Raw genomic sequence first — 18717 nt, 5'->3', positions numbered from 1 at the left:
AGCAAAAAGCAAAATAGTAAGTATGTTCATGGGTTTTTAAAAGCATTCCCTGTAAAAAGCTACAAAATGTAAAGTACACTCATAACATCATGAGGGAGAAGATTGCACTCTGGGAGGCACAAGAGCTAGGCAGTTGCTGTTGCAAAAGAGACACAGTTGTTCGTTTTAAAAAGTTACAAAATAAGCTGAAAAATGCAAAAATCTGGCATCAAAGCAGATGCTTACAAATGCTACAAAATAAACAAAAGCATACTCTTTATCAGTTTCTAACATCTGTAAAAAACTAAAATTAAAAAAATCATTAATTTACCTTTGATATTGTTAAGCTTTTTTCAAGTAAATGAAGTGGAACATCTCTTAAGTCTTACTACTCATTTACCAATAAGGCGAGCAAATGTCAGGATTTACAAGAGCAAAATCAGTAGAAAGGTTTGTTGAAAATAATCTTAAAATAGGCATGATAAATTCAATTGTTGTGAAGAAAAGCACTTTACTAGTGATTTGCATAGGAGTAGTGATGCCTCATTTTCAAGATGTAACAAGCTTGTTTCTAGCTTTCTTAAACATATCACAGCTGAGGCCACTCTAGATACCCAGATGCCACAAAGGTAGAAAGTGTTTACACTTTCTACATAAAAGTGTTAACACTTTACAGTGTTAACACCTAAAGATGCTTCCATATATTGTTTATGTGGGAAGTGTAAGGAAGGCATGTGGAAAGCAAACATGGGATAATCTGTTCCTCATGAAGGTTTCCCCAAACTTCTTAGAAATTTGCCTAATACCAGTCATTCCTCTCGTGACACAAAAATTTCAAACCTGTGGATCCACATGGAAGCATTAGTGTAATGTCTTATCTTTTGCACTTCCTAAAACATGACTGATTAAAAGAAATCTGACAAAAAATTCTGCTCTTGGGTACAGGGTTTTAATGCCAAACTTTAACCTAAAGCACATTTCAAAGCCCAAATGTTAATCCGGGGGGGGGGGGGGTGGGGGGGGTTTATGATGGTTTCTCAATTAGAACATTTGTGCTGCAAGTGTCTGTAATCTCCTAACAAGAGTATTTTCTTTCCTCAAATTCCAGGATTCCTGTAAGTAAATAAAAATAACCCAATGGGTAGCCCATAGCTTTGGTACCGCACTGGGTAAAGGCTAGCTGACACAGTTCTGATTGAAGTGAGTTAACATTTTAATACTGTGAACAACAATAACCAGAGAGAACTCCAAACTTTTACTATGAGCTATGATAAAGGAATTCACTAATGGTCTCTGCATTCACACATCAAGTCTTGTATCGTCTTTCTGAATTTTTCTTAAAGAAAAATGTCAACAAAGCCCACTAGAAGCTGGCCAAATGAGCAACATATCTGAGCCCTCTGGCTGAGATAACTATAAAATCAAAGAATAAATGAACCACCAAGACTAACGGTTTCTGGAAGGGGCCCTCCACCTAGAATAAGAAAATGGAAACCAGTCACAAATTTACAAAATGCCTTTAGACATCAGATCCCCCATAATGAACCAGTTAGTTCAAAAGGAAATCTCCCCTCCCCTGCTCGTTTTTTATCTTATCCTACAAGTCCCTCCCAGTCCAAGTGTATTTCTCTTCTGCGGGCTGTCAAGGTTGTCAAGAAGAGGGCCATGTGTTTTGCAGGAGAACGGCCAAAGTTGAGAAGATTCATGGATTAAAGAGAATTTAAGGTCAGAAAGGACCATTAGATCATCAAGTCTGACTTCTTACAATATCACAGAATATAAAATTTCAGGCAGTTACCTTATTATTGAGCCCAAACACTTATAGTTGATTAAAGAATAAATTCTGTTTTAGCTAAAACAATTGTTTCATGTCATGCTTTTTCTGTACTAGATTAAAGAGCTCTTTAGAGCACCAGATATTTTCTCTCTGTGAAGGTATGCTGTAATTAAGTAACTTCTCAAACATATTTTTGATAAGGTAAACAGACTGATCTCCTTAAATATTTCACTGCAAGGCAATTTTCAAGCTCTTAAATCACTTTCATAATTGTTTCTGGCACCATCTCTAATTTTCCAAAAGGTTTTTTTGTTTTAGATGTGGCCACAAGAACCATAAGCTGAAATTAGTCTGTTTACCAATGCAGTATAAAAAGATAAATTCACATCTTTGCTGACATTTGGTTGCCTGTACATCCAGCACAGTTCTTTCTCTGTTGCACAGCATACTGTGTTTTCTCTCCTCAGACAAAAAGATCATATGAATGAGGTTTTTTGTGACCAAGCAGTGTACAAGCAAGTATCAGCAGAACTTGGCAATAACAAGGAACCTTAACTATCTGGTCATCTTTTTGGAAAGGAGACAGCAGGACATAGGCCCAGGACACATCCAGAAATGTGTTGGCAACCATTTTTCAGTACAGAAACTAAGGAAAACACTCAAAACAAAAAATGTTTTAGATTCTACTTCAACCTTCAACTCACTGGAAACGTGAAAATTGAGGGCAGCTTGGTTGAAAGAAACCATAACATGAGAGAACTCCCATTTCTAAGGAAGGGAAGGAGAAGGGAGAATAGGAGAATAAAGTCAATGGAGATTACAGAAGAGGACTTGGATAAATGAATTGGTGGCCAAGATCCTGTGAAAGGTAACTCGAAGGAAAGAAGAAAGAGTTCAAGAGAGCTGGCAGTTCCATAAATGACATTTAAGGCCTAAGAGCAAACTAAGTCAATGTTGGAAAAGGCTAAATCACAAACTCTTCAAGGACCTGCAACTTAAGAAGAGTACAGATCCATGAACACAAGTATGCAAGAGAGAAAAACATGACAATACATGGAGAAAGTCAGAAGGACAGAAACAGAAAGTGAAATGTAACTTCCAAAAAAATTGAATTAGTAGCACAAAAGCGTTTTTTACATTCCTTAATAGCAGTAGGAAAATTGAAGAAAGAGTTGATTAGGCTATTTGCCGAAGATACAAATATATTTTGCTTAGTCTTTGATATCACAGACAAGTACAATCTGATAGCTAAAACTAGTGACAAAAGGGATAAAAAATTAAGAGTAGAACAGGGAAAACAGATGAAAAGACACTTCAGTAAGTTAGATGCTGTCAGATCAGCTGAGCCTAATTCAGCTCATACTTAGGATAGGTAAGAACATGATGTTGACTTGTACTGTGAAGGCAGCTGAAGAATGCCAAACTCCAATGCCACCAATGCCTGACTGCACTGAAATTTTGCTAACCTGTCATTTATAGCTACTTAAAACCAAATCAGTGAAATTATAAGAGTTTAAAATAATCTTTATTTCTGAAATTTACTTTTCACTCCAATCAATCCAGTGACTAAGGTTTCTACCCCTTATTCCCACAAACAGCCGCATTGCCTCAATAGGTAGGACGGTTAACTGCAGTGCAAGGGACTCTAAGAGAATTAATTGAAATTCTCTCACAGCCATTAGCAGTTTTTCAAAACTTTTAGAGAATGGATGAAGTCCCAGACCAATAAGAAGGGAAAAATCCAGTGCCTGTCTTAAAAAGGTGAAAAAAGAGGAGGTAAGGAATGACAGATTTGTCCAATTAGTTTCAGTTCCTGGAATATTTTTGAGAAAAACAAGACCAACAGGATTTTTTTTCTTTTTTACAACAAGAAAATAAATCCCTGCCAATATAGTTTTGTCATGAGCAAAATCTGGCAAGCCAATTAAATTTCTCCTTCAATAGAAAAATAGTTTGTGAATGGGAAAGAAGCGGTGGATGACATATAAAAAGAAGTGGATGACTCATAAAAAGAAGCTAAGGAAACAAAGACTGAATTAAACTATTTTAAGGCAAATACAAAACGTGTTCAAAAATTTGATGTAGAGACTAGTAATAAAAGAAGGATATTATGAATGGGGCTCAACAGGGGTCCATCCTGGTCTGGTGCACTGGGTGTTTTCTTTCATAACTTGGACGGTGAAATGGTCATCCATATAGAAACTGTACTTTTAAAATTCTCAGATGATGCTAAGTTTGAGAGAGAGAAAGACAGGAAAACATCGGTCCTTCTTTCATGGAGTTTACCAAAAGTAATAGGAAATTACATTTAATTAACGATGTACACACATAAAAGTACATTTTAATAATTTTGAAGAGTTATTAAGAACCATGAGTCAGTTCTGAAGCAGCTGAACTCACGGTTACATCAAACGCAGTTTAAAACCCATAATCATTTGATCGGATGGCATCAACACACAGCAACAATAGCTCAAACTGTGCACTGCACTTAGACCTATGTTTTGAAGTATATCCCATTTTCTTCTTAACTGTCTTTCTCCACCAGGCTTTTCTCAGCTCTGCAATGATACATAACAGAGGGCCACAGACATAGTCTGGAAGATGTCAGACACTCAGTTCTGACCATCCCACCCTTTGAACGCATTGTACTACCAACTGTTGGCGATTCTTGGTCATAACTGCTGGGACAGAGTGAGCCAGCACTACCACCGGTATTAGAATACTAATGGCATAACTGACAGCATATTTCAGCTTGCTGGGATATTATCAGTGAACTTTCTGGGGGCATGTGGCCATGTGGAAGACACCTCGCTCATCCCACCTACATAGCTGAATACAGGTTGTACATTGCCTGCCCACTCACAAAGGCTTCATGTCACCCTCACCCTCAACTCCTGTTCCTGTAGATGCCACTCTTCTACCTCAACTGGCAAGGTGATTTTTTGTCTAGGCAGCATGGTCAGCGAGGAGCTGCTATCAAGGGGCCTGTCAACTCATGCACCTCATGTTGCACAGACATTTCGGCGGGTATGTCACCACGGAAACGCAGGGCCACTCTGCTGACGTTCTCCCTGCCAGAATGCAGTACCCATGCCGCAGGACCATCCCAGAGATAATTTAGTGTATTCCTCGTGGGACCACCGGACGCTGCCCAGATGGCTGTCAGGAGTGCTGCGCAAGAGCAGCCTGCAACAGCAGATACAACTACCATAATTGTGCTATATTAACCGAGGAACATCAATGCTGTATTAGAGGCCCATGAGAAAAATGTGAGTTTGGACTGATGGACTGATTCCTGCTTATTTGAGGCTGCATAGAACACGGTGAATGAATGGTGGCAATTTGCTTTTCATGCACTAAGAAGTGTATGTGTTTGGGTAATAAAGTAACAAAGAGAAAATACACTTTTTAGGAATATACCTACAATTACAGAAGTATAGAAACTTCAGAAAAATATGTTATGTAAATACACTTTAGTGAAGAATTTAGGCAAGGCATCTCAGAAGACAAGAATAAATATATAAATTGATTTAATTTACAAAAGATAAGCTATTGAGACCTAGATATGTAATATTTGTTATTCCTTAATATTTGAGGTAAAATACCAGCAAAACTACAAAATGAAACGAAACGGCTTCCTATTTTCTTGCATATTAAATTAAAGATGTCTTGACCTTCTAAGATGAAATTGCTTCCCTGCATTTCCAAGATCTGATTCTAACCTGATCATCTATTTGACCTTCTTTATCAGATCATACAGAACATGCAGAAGAAGAAAAGAACCATTTCCCAATGCACTGGCTGTCAAGGTACTAAAAAATACTGCTTCTGGATTTCATATCCAGCTATTTCCTAGACACCTTCCATTGTTCTGTCCATTTTTGATGCATAGGTAGTGTGGTCAAGTTAGCGCTGCTATTGAAACCTAGAATTTTGCATTTCTCAAGTGCAGCCCAAACATTGCATCTATAGGGGTTTTTTGCATTTAATTTCCTAGGTTCCTTTTAGGGCAAAAAAAGGAAAAAGTCCTTAAGGCAATATAAGCACTTAATCCAACTCAAATACTAAAGAGGACATAACCTTTTAAATCATCTTAAATATTTACGATGCCATAAGCTCTTAAACTTCCTGGAATACTTAGCCTTCCTTAAAACCTCACAGTACTCCAAGTCCCTAGAGCAACATAAGCACCTAAACTGCTTCAAATCCTTCCAAAGGACACAACCTTTAAACCAACATTCAGGGTCTAATTTTTAGAAATATTTTTGTTTCTTCAGGCACAGTTCCGCCTGGTTTTGTCCACAAATCAGGTAGCTATTTAAGCACTATTCACATGCTTCCCTTGACACAATACTTTCATCTCATGGAAGACATGTGCATGGCAAAGACCTAAAGCACCCTGCCACACCAGGAAAGTCAATGCAAGTGATGGAAAGGATTCCCTTGGTGCTAAACCTGGCCAGCACTCGGCTTCACAGAAAGAGAAGTAACAGAAACACAAGATAGCCACCAAAGCCTTCACAGCACCTTGTTTGTACCTTTAAGCAATGCCTGATGATGAATCAAGCCAAGTTCGTAATACTTCACCATCAACTTATGGTAGCAATCAAGCAATCACAAAATTTGACATCTGCAACAGCAGCAGCAAATGTGATCTCTGGGTGGGAACCCAACAGTAAGTATTAAAAATAGAGCCAGTGTACAAGTCACATTTAAGAAGCGTTCAGTTAACATGTACACAACCACACACTGCTTCAGGACTTTAATTCTTCAGGATGGTGTCACCCCCCATTCATTTTCTAGCCTGATTTATCTTTTTAACAACCGTGTGGTAAACTTAAGTCACTCTGTTTCCTTCCTCCATAAGCCTTTCAGATAGGTCTGGACTAAGCAGAAAAACCTTTCAGAGTAAAGCAATCTTACACATACTAACTTGAAAGGTGAAGGTCTTTCTTCTTCCAGAATTTCCTGGTTCAGGCTTTCAGTGTTTCCTATGGCCTAGGAAGGGAATTGTCCATGTTCCACTCCAAAGGATATCTCATTTTTTCTTCCAAGAGTGAGTGGAGCATTAAGTGAAACATTAGTGTTATAGATGCTCTCGAGCAATTAAGAAAAGTTACCAACATTTGGGGTTTTTTTAATTTTGAAATTCACATGACAGGTAGTAAATGGTAGGTCAGAGTCATGTTGCTCCTTCTTAGGATGTAAATAAAGGTAAAGCATCTTCAGAGCACACTTAAAAACTCACATTTACCAGACTTTTGCAAAAACAAAGTCACTGAATATATGCATCTGCAATTTTTTAAAACTTATTTTTACATGAATCATAAGCCATGCCAATAAAAGTGCTGTATCCATCAATGAATGAAAAACTTGAAATATACAGCTCAACATTAAAAAATTTACCATATGTTGATGTTTCAACAAGTTAAAAATCCGAATGCAAGCCATATTGCAAGCTATATGGCAATGGCTTAACAGTTTTGAAGAGTCTGTGTTTATGGTGAGCCCTGTGAGCAATTACGACATTGTGCAAAACATTATAAAGTCCATTTTATCAGCTTTTCCATTTTCTTTCTACCTTTACCCTCTGACCAATGAAATCAGTCGATGCTCAAATATTTGACTACCTCACCCTATAGTGGTTGGTCTAACACCACTGAGAGTTAATGGGCAATTCATAACTAATGCCTCCTGTCATTCACCTAGTCTGATTTCCCTAAATTGCCACCAACTCTTCTTTTTCTTCTTTTCCTTGACCTCTTTTATATATATTTACAAACTGCCTATTTGTTACATCCCATGATACTCAGTTTCACCTATGAGCACAGAACAGGTACAAACTTTTCAGCTATTTGAGTCAGTGTCACTGTTTAAAAATTTATGCAAAAACATGTATAATTTTAAATTATGAAACAGCAAGCTGCAGTGGATACAAATGTTGGCTCTTGAGTAATTCCTAAACACAGTATTTGGGTTTTTACCTTTGGCGCTTCAGAAGTATCATCTTACTGTTTCGCAGCATGCTACCGAAGTAACTATCTACTGACTCAATTTCAAGAGCACGGGACCGGGTAAGTCGCTAGCTCAGTGCTATACGTAGTGTCATGGAAACAAAATATTGGCTGATGGACCAGAAGCAAAGACTTTGATAAATAAGAGCTCATAAATCATGGTTAAGTGTCCAATGAAGAACTACAGATAACAGCATATAGCAATTTCATTTACAAACACTGATTAGGATAGAAAAACACTAGAAATGTGCACAACAAGATTAGAAACCTGGGCACAAAGCAGGGAGACTCTGTTTAGAAAAGCAGACTAAATGCTTCATCTTACACACAATGAGGAGAGCAGCACGTACTACAGCCGATGCCCTGTCCAATGAACTACCTCATCAATATTGCTGCTATCAGCAATACTCTTTACTATGTGCCATACTAAATTCAGCATAATATACATGTATGTGTATGTGTGTGTATATATATACACATGCACACACCACAATTTATTACAATACAGAAGATGATAGAAGATTACAATGAAAAGATACTAAATTTTTGGCTTTTGGCATTAGCTTCCATTTTTTTCCTAACTATTGATAAACAAGCAGTAAGTTTGCTATTGCTCCATTTATCATATAACCATAGAAAAGGGAGCTGAAAAAGATAGCCCCCCACAGGTCATCTAGCTCTCCTCTTTAAGGTATCTGTTTAATGTTTCCCTTAGAAATGTGAATAGAGAAGGTGAGATCAAAAATTTAAAATATCATCCTTTAAATGACAGTTTTAATGGAAATAGACTAGATAAAAACAACCCCTGCTTCAGCACAGTTTTAAACATACAAAATAAAAATAGCCTACTGGTCATATAAGTACATGTGAATATTTTAAAACATTTTAATTCTGGAAGAGACCTCTACAGTTACAGACTCTAATCCACTATCTGAGCAAAAAGTGGAAATATTGCATTACTCACAGATAAAAAAGGTGGGCGGGTTTTTACAGACTTTTTTATGACAAGGATCCCCATGGTCTTATTTAACTAAGAAAACATCTACATTAGGAAATAGTGGAACCCGACAAGAATGGCCTTGTACACCAGAACAGCTGGAGCCAAGCACTTTACACCCATGTGACGTGCTTCAGGGCACTTTATTTTGTACTACTGCACACTTCTGGTCCATTTTTGGAGTACTTGCCCTTGTCTAGCTTCATCATCAGGAAGGTTCAAAGGGAAGGTAGTTTATCCTGATACTTCTGAAGTGCAGTCCTGATTTGAACTAGAATACTAACGGAGATGCTACCGAAGCCTAGTAATACTAAGATGATAACCATTTTCTGTTCTATGTACAGTCCACATTATTTTTTTGTACAGCAGTTTGTAAAGATTTCTTTTGCTGTGGCAGATTTGTATCTTTTATCTCTTCAGACAACTGAGTATTTCCAGCCATAGGCAGGGACTCAGCTTCATAAGCCAACTCCAGTATAGGAGCAACTCATTTGCAGACAATGAAGAGCTTTGGAATTTAGCTGTAGGGCTTCAAACCAAATTTCTCCAAAGACACAGGAGGTCTCAACTTCAAAATACCCAAAGGCTTCTATTTCATCACAAATTTTAGAGGACTTCACAGTAATGTATGCATGTTAGGGGATTTAGCATGATAAACTTCAACATGCATGCACTAGATTATTGCAAAATCAATTAAAATTAATCTAGAAAAATTTTATCAGAGTCACTGATTTTTGCAGTTGAAAAAACAGAAGTACATCTTTTCCTAACATATGGCTGGGGATTGCTCACAAGAGACTGCACAGTTTCAGATAGTTCATCTGGAGCCCATCTCCCCCATGTTGAACATTTTCATCAGAAACAAGAACTGAGAGATAATGACCTCTTGGGGGAAGGTTGATGACCTCGATTCTGCTCTCAATAACTGTCTCAGAAATCATTTATCAAATCTTGCAAAAATACAGGTATAAGATGCACCCTGAGAATCAAAATACTATCTAGCTGCCCCACTGAAGAGCTCTTTCTCACTAAAAGACCTGATGACAGATCATTTTTTCCCCTGAGCAAAGAAACCAGTTAAAACTGTGTTTCTTTCTCTGTCAGAGTAAAATTAGGGGAAGGAGGTGGAGAGAAAGGGGATCACATTTTAGTTTTATTCCACCGATGCTGCTGCCTGTCACTAAAAGATGAAGGGCTGAAATCCCATCAGTCTGGATTTGCAGATCTGAGGATGAAGAATTAGTATTTTTCTGTTTTTGCAGAAAACTCCTTGATGTATGGCTCCATTATTGAATGTTAACAGCTGCAGTTTAAATTACAAATGAGGTTCTATTAGCATAACCCGTAGTTGGTTTCTATTTAAAAATATGATTTTAGCCAAAATTGTGTCAGCTGAGAACGTACATGTTTTCATTTGTTGCTACAGATAAAGAAGAGAAGCAATTTTATATTTCACTACTGCAAAATACGAGGTCTAGAATAGCAAAAACATTAAAGAATACTTTTAAGATACTATTGATATCTCCTCTGACAAAAGGGACAAGAGGCAAGTGAATGGTCCTTAGCAATGATGCAGAAAAGGTGGCCTTAAATAGGCAGCAGTGCTGATGGGGCAAAAACCAAAGCGTCTTTTACAGTTGTCTCTCCAAACCAATTTTCTAAATAAGATTATTTAAAAAGCCCTAAATTGCATTGTAGAAAAACTGTTTAATTAGCTTTGGTTTCCATCATGGATGTTTTCATCAAAATACACTACACAACAGATGGTTTCTGCTCTTACACTTTGCAACTACAGTGTTTGTGCAACTACTGTCTTGCCCTTGAAAAGCTGTTTGTGTTTAATGTATCTCGTACCGATGGTTTTAACACATATAAATATGCTGGTTTTCTGACATATACATATATCAGCATATCAAAACTCATGAAATTGCTACTCTAAATGGCCAGGTTCCAACTGCACTGTGTTTGCACAGTGTTATTTTCCGTAATATTACACAGCGCTTCAAACTGCAAAACAGCAAGGGACAACAGTATTAATTCCAGGTATCTGAAGTTAAGTCTTTTCAGGCGAAGCAGTCAAAAACGTCATCTTCACCACGGAGCACAGTCAAGTCTAGGCACAATCCCCGCACGGCTCAGGGGATGCACGTAACCCAATGGTGGAATCCAAAGAGACCCAGCAGCCCGAGCCAACCATCGCTGCAAGCAGCCGGACAATTTTGGATGATTTTGGGGTTGGGATGCTTACGCTGGAGTTACTGTCTGCCTGTACCAAGTCAATCCATTTCTCTATGCCTTAACATCTCCGTGTTGAAAATATTGATCATGATATGTACGACTGAAGCTTCCTGTATGACCTGTGTGCAGCACAGGCATGGTAACCAACATACAACAAAAAATGCTATTTCCGCATTCAGCCCACCTAACGATTTAAGTAGTCTTAGCAGTAATCCACAGGGGGTTAGGGTGATACTTAATTCATTAATGTTTTCCATAAAGTTCTTTGAAATCCCCATCAGAAATGCATTGTATTATTATTATTATTATTATATATGTCATGGCTTATGCCCCAAAGGATCTCGCCGTGCTTTGTTAACTGGATACAACAATCCCTTCATTACCATTCAAATGCTTCTACCTCTGAAGCATAGCACTGCAGCTGTTTACCAACAGGCAGTAATCCTATATAAACATTTACCGATCTTATATGAAGAATATTGTGTTCCATTACAAATGCATGTTTCATACCATTTCCAATTCCTGAACGGCTCAATGCCGGGGAACTGCCACTGCATGCAGGAGGACACCAGAGTCTATAAAGTGGTCATTTCAGTGAAAGGTGTCTGCTTAGCTGGCATCCTTATTTACTCTATCACCCATCTTTCACTCCCTTGTACTTCAGGAAAGATACCTCAAATTAACTAATACGACTCCATCTCTCACGAAGTAGAAAATGAATAAAATTGACAGTCAGAATGGGCATAAGGTCCAATTAATCGATGCTGTCAACCAAGTACTTCAGGAATCTAACCACCCAAAATCCACTGGAGACGAGAGCTTATATAGGCTGAAGAAATGAAAACACGCTGGTAAAGTTTTCCTTCCTTTCCTGCCTGCTTTGTGACTAGAGACAAGGTGCATAGCACATAGGTAGTTTTAGAAAAACTATCAATACATATTTATACTTTCTAAAAATGCCTGCAACAATCAAAACATATTTCCCTTTTTTTTCCTATTTGAAACTTCAGGTTGCCTTTAAATTTTGAGTCAGACCAACAACGTGATGGGAATTTTATTCACTACCTACATAGAATGGGATTGACCCCGTGTGGAATTTTCTATTATAAAAAAAACCCTGCTGATTTAGATGCCTGTGCTGTGGATAACATTTGCTCTGTTCATTTTGTTGCAGTCATTAATGAGTTTCTCTAACGGATACTCCTCAGGTTTCTATACCCAGATTCACTCACTGGACCCAGATATTCTCAGCCTGTTGGATCTACTCAGTTTGAGCCCTCTAACAGGGTCAGGACAAAATATCAATCATAAAATAAAATTTATAGTTCAATACAAATACGCACAGTTCTTCACTACTCAAACATCCTCTGTTTAGTGGCACCTTGGCTGAACTGCCCTTTTCGTTTTCTCAGAACTAGGGTCTTTTTGGTGGATTTTTGTAATAATGCATAAAATGCCATTCAAAACTAAACATTCTTAAAGTAGCAAAAGGATAGGAATATTACAAATCCAACTCAAATAAAGCCAGACAATCATGAAAAAAATCAAGCCTATAAAATTTGTATCAACTACACAAAGAGCCAGCTTGTCAGCTTCAGCGAATTTCTGCTTATTTACCACTGAGAATCTTGGCCAGCAAGTACTGATATGACAGTGTTTCTAAGGGAAATATTTTGTTCATGTTTACAGCACATGGCTTACTGACACTGAGATACAAACACCGGTGAATGTTATTTTGTGCAAATATTATAGAGAGAAAGATAAAATACCTAAAAATTATTAACATGAGATTGTTTCCCTTCTCTAAGCATTTTCTTTAGGCCAATTTGCAAGTACCCTTTTAAAAAGAAAAAAAAATCCCTTCCTCAGGTTGAATGTAGATTCCAGGAGTCAGGTATCCTCTGTAGTTTTACACTATTATACATGCACTCCGCTACTATGCAATACTTAGCTAAATGTACCACTTTTTAAGTAACAATGAAAAGATGGAAACAAAATGAAAGAAACAACCCAGATACAAAAAGTAATATTCAAAACAAAGTTAAAACTGAAAGAAAAATTTGATACACCCCAATGAGGTTAATCATCAGCCATAAGTGGAAGTATAGAAATACTGCCTACAATAAGCAATCATGCATTTCTCCTACAACGGGACAAGTATAATACTGAGACCATCTTTGAAGCATATTCTACTGTTGTCCACAGTTTCATAACAGTGATGTTAAAAACACATATGAAATAATTCAGGTAAGTCTAGCCGTCCAAGGTAATCATTCCAATATATGGTAATTGGCCACAAAAAGACAAAGTTACACTAACATTTCTTTGTCCTATGCCTATATCTCAACTAAAAAGCAAATAGGAACGTTGTACGTTCCTTCTAATGCCTTTTAGACCCGTTCAACTATTCCATGGCAAGAAGTGCTCCCCACATACAGCCCTTATCCATGAACACTGCAACTGAGGAAGGTGGTACGTTATCGTCCTGTGTTAGGCGATGTAGTTGCTGTTACTCAAATACAGACAGCAGTTTAAATTACTGAAGAAATCTACAATACTTCAAAATACAAATGGGAAACAGCATTTCATCACAATCTCATTTAATAGAACACATTATCAATATTAGTTGATAGTAGAGCAATCTTTTTCAAATTGGAAAGTCATCTGATTACTTGCTTTTAAAAATTAGTTAAAAGCGCATTTTCATCTGTTATATTAGCACCGTATTTTTTCATTCAGTCTTTTCTTGCAAGCAATACTTAAGCAACAATGCTAGAATCTCATGATACATCACTTTTACTATCTTACTAAAAACTAAGTAACAATATGGAGTTAAAACATTTGCATTTCTCAACCTAGAGACAAAAAATAAAAGAAAAAATTCAAAATCCATTGATATTTCATAGTTAATATTAAAATGGCATTTGAAAAGCATTTTTTAAATGGTTGCATACAATGTCTAAGCAATATGGAAAACGTCCTTTTAATAAGCTCATATGCATCACCATAACCACAAAGAAATAATTTCAAAAAGAATTTTGTTTACTCATGTGAAAGCAGGACGTTTTTGTCAATGTCAGCGGTAACATTCCTGCCTCTTACGTCTCGCATTATGTCACATGAGATGGAATTTATCTGTCTTAACACAACAGAAAAGTTAGATGTCTAAATTTGTGCTGGTCACCTTAGGCTTTTATTTTCAGTGACAAGAAACAGGCATCTCCAAAGGATGAATCATCTCATCTTAAGACAGACACAAAAAGGGGCTATGGGAATCCTCCCCTGGAAGCCTCCATCTCTCTCCACTGACTAAAGAAGCCTATAGTGACCATCTCAGATTTAGAACACCTACGTTTTTAGATGGCTAACGTCGGGAAATTCATCCCACTCTTGACATCCTTCTCAAAGAGTACATGGGAAAAGCAAGCATAAGATGCAGAAAAACACAATTCTCAACAAGCATAAAAATCAAAATACACTGTCCCAGAAAAATTCAAAAAACAAGACCCTTTTGTGAAAATAACAGGGGATCTGTACATTTGAAATGTCATACAGTGTTTGATCTCCCAGCCACGACAGACTCAGTAATTTCTAGGACCTTAAGAATATACAGAGAATATTTTGAGAATACGCTGACAAAGTAGTATGCCTCTTCTGATTATGAGTAAGCACCAATTTTCAAAAGCTTGTAATCCAGTGCAATAAGGATAGACGTTCAGAGGCATGGCAAAAAGCACATCTTATAACCCATTAAAGCCTCACTCTCAAATTTCAAGTCCTTGCTCAAAAGCAAAGCAGAGTTCCTAGACCTATTTTTAGAGCATTTTTTTCCCCATTTTCAGAAATGATACACCCACCTCACGGAAGCTTTTGCAAAGACATTCAGCCTGTAGCAAAACTGTAGACAGAAAATGTCTGCCAAACTAATAGAAGTTGAAAATCAAGAAAACTGACATTTAAAGAGTGAGTTCCTTTTCCCTAAGTATTTCAAAACACAAGGAAGGCCCTGAATCACACATTCCTAGAAGACAGAAGATTATATTGTGAAGTGTCACTGTACATTTGCCCAGTTTTTACATGTTTCCATTGGCATCCACTTGAATTATGGACTGTCCCAGAATGGCCATTTGCAAGTACCTGAAAACAGAGCTTATAATGAAATTGTTAGGCTGCTTTATAGGTCTTCATTGACCTCTGGCAAGACTTCAGGAAGACAGCTATTTCTATTGTGGATTAATGGATCTCTCCTCCAAGGCTTTGTCCCTAGTTCTGTCTTTTTTTTTTTTCCAAACACAAAATGACACTAAAAATGTATCTTCCTTTCCACGGATCAAGTGAAAAAGGTACTCACTTTAAACATCCAAAATCCCCATCATGTGACTGTCCATATCACGTGAATTACGGTGCTAATTCATAGTTAAAAAATATTTTCACAGACTTCAATGTGATTTTCATAGTTATATTCACAAGTCTTTAAATATAATGTAACACATTTTAGAAAGCTTGCAACTTCTGCCATCCCTCATCTTTAGCCAAAACTTAACTAGAAGCCTAAACTGAATAGCTAAATACATCAAAATAGGCAAAACAAAATAATAATAATTAAAAAATTAATATATTACAAAATAAAATAGCAGAATCTTGTCTATTTTGCCTACCTATAAATATTCCCAGAATCATAGAATAGCTGAGGTTGGAAGGGACCTCAGGAGATTGTCTAGTCTAAACCCCTGCTCAAGCAGGGTCAGATGCAGCCGGCTGCTTGTCACCATGTCCCATTGGGTTTTGAGCATCTCCATGGATGGAGACCTTACAGCCTCTTTGGGCAATCTGCTCCGGTGTTTGACCATCCTCAAGGTAACGAAGTTTTTTATATTATCTTTAAATGGAATTTTCTGTACTCGATTTATACCCGTTGCCTCTCATCCTGTTACTGGGCGCCAGTAAGAAAAGTCTGGCTCTGTCTGTCTTCTTTACACCCTCCCATCAGGTATTTAATGTGAGAATGAAAAGTTATTCAGTATTTTACTGTTCAGGAGAGGCAAGGATGCTGTGCCTAAATTAGTACAACCGCTAATCATACGATACCACCCAACCCACACATGATGCTTGGTGCTATACAAAATCAGGCTAGCATTTTTAAGATTCAGAAATTATGTATGTATATATGAATTATACAGTATCATGCCTACACTATAGCTTACTATAAGACACCTGCTTACTTGCTAGGCATTTGGGACCATTTCCTGGTTTTGGAGATCTGAATTTTAATTTACAAAGGATATAAAAGACCCTGCACTACCAGTGTGAAATGCACAACAAAACAGTAGTTCCCCATTAGATAACAAGTAAGGGTGCCTCACTCAAGTTTTTCCACTCTTATAAATGGCAGAGCACTAAAAGTATCTACAAGGTCTGAGACTATGGCTCACCAAGCAATTTAAGCTGCAGAAACTAGCACAGCTGCCGAAAGAAGCTATCATGCACTCCCCCACACTTTTGGCTGCTAATTCCCACCCCCATCACCCTTTGTACCAGTCACAGCCCTTGGACAGCCATATGGGAGAAGGCTGAGATAAACCCAGCTGAAAACAAAACCATACAAATAATTGCTTATTTTCAGCCAGATTCATTCTCCAAATTTATGAACAGCTACACACGCTGAGGGAGAATGACAATATGGGGAGGGGAAAAGAAGTTGGCACTGCTTCTTACACAGACGTGCCAGGTTGAAGTGTTCATTGAACACTTAAGCTAAAGCTAAGCCATCAACGGAGAGACACAAGCTACTCACGGAATAATACTGAATTCCCTAGCCATTACTTTTAGGATGAGCTGGATCGGCCTCTGGAGATGCCTGCTTCTCTCCTGCGGGTAAGCAGAATCTAGGATGACTAACTGAGATTTAGCTGCTTAGTTTCTACATATCTAAATTAACTCAGATCTAGATGAGTAGAAAATGGTAGAAAAACAGGTTTGTGATTCTTACAGCACTTCATTTCCATTAACAATTGCCATTTGGAAAAAAAAAATTGTAGTATAGCTTACCATCACACAAACATAGGAGGAATACATATTTTCTGTATGCTCCACAAATTTCTTCCTAAACCACGTTTTACATCTATAAGCAATACGTTTCAGTGACGTGGTACTGTATTCCTCCCACAGAGCATATAAATCCACAGTAGAAACCGCCACAGCCACAGTTCGGTTAGAAATTACTTACATTTCTTCGGAGTCACTTAGTCACTTTGCTGCGCTGTCGGAAGGGACGGTCTTTTCCTTTTTGCTCAAACTGGTCCTCCTTCCAGAAGTGTCTGTCAACTCTAGGGCAGACAAGGACAAAAGGTCCTTAATTTTCACTTGAAATTATCTAAGGGTAAGAAGGGAAAGGAATACAGTAAGTGCAAGCATCCGTATCGTGTTTTATAGCAAGGTATTACAATCACCTCTTCAAAACACACTTCAGTACGTTTACAGGGCCACATTCTTACACACGTGTACTGCACACCCTGGAAGATATTCCACGTTTTACATCCTTCTTTCTTTGTATGAAACATGTAAAGTAGTCACTACTCCTAAAGTAGTCACCTACTCCACGCCTGAGATTCATAATAACAAGATTATATTATTTTAAAAAGTCTAAGTGTACAAATTAGAAGACAATTTCCTATTATTGATGATTTATGTTGCACCACCGAGAAATTTTGAATACTTTTGGCAGGGTTCAAGCAGGCAATCACAATTTTCTGAACACAGGTTCACTGGAAACAGTCTTGGTTACCCATTACTGATAAGTATTCTAATCTGAATCTCCTGTTAAACAAAACAGCTCTCTATTGCACCACATCTTAAGCTCAGAAAGTGAGACCTGGGGTTTATGACGGATAGCTTCATGAAAACTCAACTCACCACTCCATCAAAGTCAAAACCATAAATTGAATGTTAAAAATTAGTGGGAAAGGAATAAAGAACAAAGCATAACACATCATTTGCCACTGTATTAATCCCCATCTTCAAAAGCATGCTCCACTACGGTGTCCAGCGCAGAACATAATACAACAGAACTAATTAGCAAAGGTTCAGACAAGAAAACATACACGATCAAAGGCTCAGAATGGTTTCCATACGAGGAACAATTCCGTACGCCACAACTATCCAGACTGGAAAAGAGACAACTTAAGGGAGGGCATGACAGAAGACTACAAAAGCCTGAAGATGAAGAATTTGCAGAGGCATCATCTATTCCCTATCCCTTGAATTCAGGAACTGCCTAGTGAAACTCAGGTGGCTGAATTCAGGTGGTGGTGTTGAATTCAACAAATTCTTATATCCATTTTGCACTGATACATTCACCACACAAGAACTAGAATTACTGCATTAGGTACATAGGGAGTCTAGTCTTACTTGCATTTGAAATACAGGCTAGATCCTTTTGAACTGCAAAGTGAACTCCCATGGTTCTCTGTACTTTACTACATTCTTAATAAATTTGATTGACTTTTCCGAAATAGCATCACCACAGAAAAAAAACCCACAAAAGTCTTACTGTAAAGCAGCAGTAGCCTTCCTCTCCCCGGTCGACAGTCCCAAAGCAGCCAGGGCAGAGAGCTACAAAGCAAGGTTCTGCTTCTCAAGTTGTTCGCTGGTCTCATGTGTTTGAGTCTGTAACTTCATCCACGTGTTCCCACTCAGTTCAACACTTACATAAA

General features: G+C 37.7%; 1 long non-coding RNA gene across 1 annotated transcript in view; it reads right to left on the bottom strand.

Annotated features, from left to right (window-relative positions):
• Positions 1-17301, bottom strand: part of LOC103920017 — a 173187-nt gene extending 155886 nt beyond the window's left edge. Inside the window, exon 1 of the long non-coding RNA XR_663767.1 lies at positions 17232-17301. This is a non-coding gene — a long non-coding RNA (uncharacterized LOC103920017). The remainder of the gene's footprint in view (positions 1-17231) is intronic.
• Positions 17302-18717: the final 1416 nt, after the last annotated feature.

The sequence above is a fragment of the Pygoscelis adeliae genome, unplaced genomic scaffold, assembly GCF_000699105.1.
Source record: "Pygoscelis adeliae isolate BGI_AS28 unplaced genomic scaffold, ASM69910v1 Scaffold113, whole genome shotgun sequence".
NCBI classification, from domain to species: domain Eukaryota; kingdom Metazoa; phylum Chordata; class Aves; order Sphenisciformes; family Spheniscidae; genus Pygoscelis; species Pygoscelis adeliae.
The sequence above is the reverse complement of the archived record's forward strand: the minus strand, read 5'-3'. Positions and strand labels throughout refer to the sequence as shown.